General features: G+C 38.2%; 1 pseudogene; it reads left to right on the plus strand.

Annotated features, from left to right (window-relative positions):
* Nucleotides 1–245: 245 nt before the first annotated feature.
* Nucleotides 246–2199, plus strand: LOC140670690 (uncharacterized; annotated as a pseudogene).
* The last annotated feature ends 393 nt before the right edge of the window (nucleotides 2200–2592 follow it).

Consider the following 2592-nt stretch of genomic DNA (forward strand, 5'->3'; position numbering starts at 1 on the left):
AAAAATGTTCAATTTACTTCATGCATTATTTAGCAATATGTTGCGTACTCAGAGAAAGAGAATTAGATCTAAATAATGTAGACGAGTTGTTATATGATTGCGATAATACAGAAGTAAGGATACTATTGATGTCTGAACCAACAAATAATATGGAAATCCCATGAAATAAAATAAAAATATATATATATTATATTCATACAAATATACAGGTATAAATAATAAATTGTATCTGCTTACTTACAGAAATGACATATCATTTAGTATTATTATTCACTGCGCAAACCTCCCTCGCCCTTCTCGGTTTTGATTGCAGAGGGCGACATTTAAATATTACATCGGTTTCATTGTTGGATGTGGGAGAATGCAATATTCCACATAAAACATCAAACTCTACGGATACTTATATCCAACTCCTTCAATTATCTGACTATAATCATGCGTATATAATACAATGTAAGGTTGAAATTTCAAGAACTATATATTATTGTGGCATGCATTCACATGTTTCCATCGTGCATAACGGACGTGCTGACTATACACATGAAACCGGACACTCACAGTGCAAACGAATGTTTCGCGATGGTATTCTTTCGTTAGGAACAAGAGTTTTAATCGACGGCATCCGAGTCAACCAAACCGCCTCCTACAGCATCACTATGGCTGGAAGCGTAAGCAACGATGGGAAATGCAAAGGCACGCAGTATTCCGACCATTATGGAACATGGGACGACGTTGTCGTGCAAGCTGTTGCCAGAATAATCTTTGAAATCAGCCTATGTCCCCGTGAAACTAAATACTGGAAAAATAATGCTAAAATCAGGAACCATTTGTACACTCAGTGAAAGATTTTGCATCGATTCAGAGGATGGATATACCTATTGGGAACCGATGCCTACCTCTTCATGTAATTTTCATCAATACGACGTTCTATATAAAGGACCTGCTATCAAAACCACGGACGATACCAGCGAAGGAAAATCACCTATTGTATACAGCCTGACAACACAAGACATAATTTTCGCTCTGACAAGAACGCAAGAACAGCCACTGTGCGGATACACACTTTTTCGTACAGAGCACCCCAAACTCTTTATACTGGAAACTAAAAAGGGAGACGCTTTCGCCGAAAGAGGAACAATCCCAATTGACAATCTTGATATTTTTGCATATATGAACTCGAAGTTTGTATATGTAGAGAAACACATACGACATCTCTTTACCACAATGTCATTCAACAGAAATGCGAACTGGAAAAAGTAATAACTAACACCTTATCATTTGCCACATTACAGCCTGACGAATTAGCCTATCGATTAATGAAAGGACCAGGATACATGGCTGTCACTGCAGGAGAAGCAATTCATGTAATAAAATGTATTCCCGTTGACGCTATAATCCGTAGAACAGAAGAATGCTACGCAGAGCTCCTTGTAACAATAAAAAACGCTTCACTATTTCTAACGCCAAAATCAAGGATACTCACCAAATTCGGAACTCAAAAGGAAAGTAGCTTTGAACTACCAACACTCTACCGTATAGATGATACATGGATCCAGCTCACCCCTGATCCACAAGTCATACAATTACCTCCACAACGATTACATCCGATGACCTCTTTGAGTTGGAAATATCTCACCCCGGGTCCATTAGCCATTAGTGGAATTATATACTGAAACAGTTATAGAAAAATTACGAGATCATATTATGTTTCCTGCAGAGAAACCGGCATTTCTAAATCTCATAGCCTGTGGGATGACAGGACAAGCTGTCGTACCCGGAGAAGTCTCCATATACAGTCTGCTAGATGAGGAATTACTCCAGAAAATAGCTTCGAATACTGTCTCAAGAATTTGGGACGGATTTGTAACCTTCGGATCAGCAACGGCCGGAATTCTTGGAGTATTTCTAATTATACGACTCATTAAATTGACTATTGACACAGCAATCCATGGATACGCCCTTCACGCCGTGTACGGATGCAGTCTGCACTTGCTAGGCACCGTATGGAGCTCTCTCACACACCTCTTACTTCACTTAGCACGAGGACCCGTGAATCAACGAGGAATAGAGCCAGAAGAAGATCAATCTCCCTTGGAGCCAATGAATCCCATGTCACGTTTCGCGATCCACTGTTATTGTCCACCTCGGTGTCAATACCAAGGTTGCTCTCTATTTAGTTTTTTAGGGCAACCTGTTTAAACCGGCTATACCCAGGGAACCGTCGAGAGCTAAGACTTGACCCTTTTGATAATCGGGAGATTTTTTTTTTTTACTGATCGGGAACCACTACAATTGAGGCTTGGTTCATTAGTTCAATAATAATATCGTCTCAATTATAAATAATGTTTTCTTTATTTTCTTCCAAAAATTGTATTAGTATTTCTATTATGGTGTCAGGTTCTTGAGAAGTATTCTGTTGTATTTCAGCGTCGGTTGCTTGTGGTTTCATTAATTATTAATTTATTTGAGACTAATATAGAGAGATAGAGATAAAAAGTTTTATGTTTATTGAGTGCACGTATTGAGTATATTGTAGATATTTAAATTTTAAATTTCTATGATCAATGATTTTTAGACACCCGGTATATAAGA

The sequence above is a fragment of the Anoplolepis gracilipes genome, chromosome 10, assembly GCF_047496725.1.
Source record: "Anoplolepis gracilipes chromosome 10, ASM4749672v1, whole genome shotgun sequence".
NCBI classification, from domain to species: domain Eukaryota; kingdom Metazoa; phylum Arthropoda; class Insecta; order Hymenoptera; family Formicidae; genus Anoplolepis; species Anoplolepis gracilipes.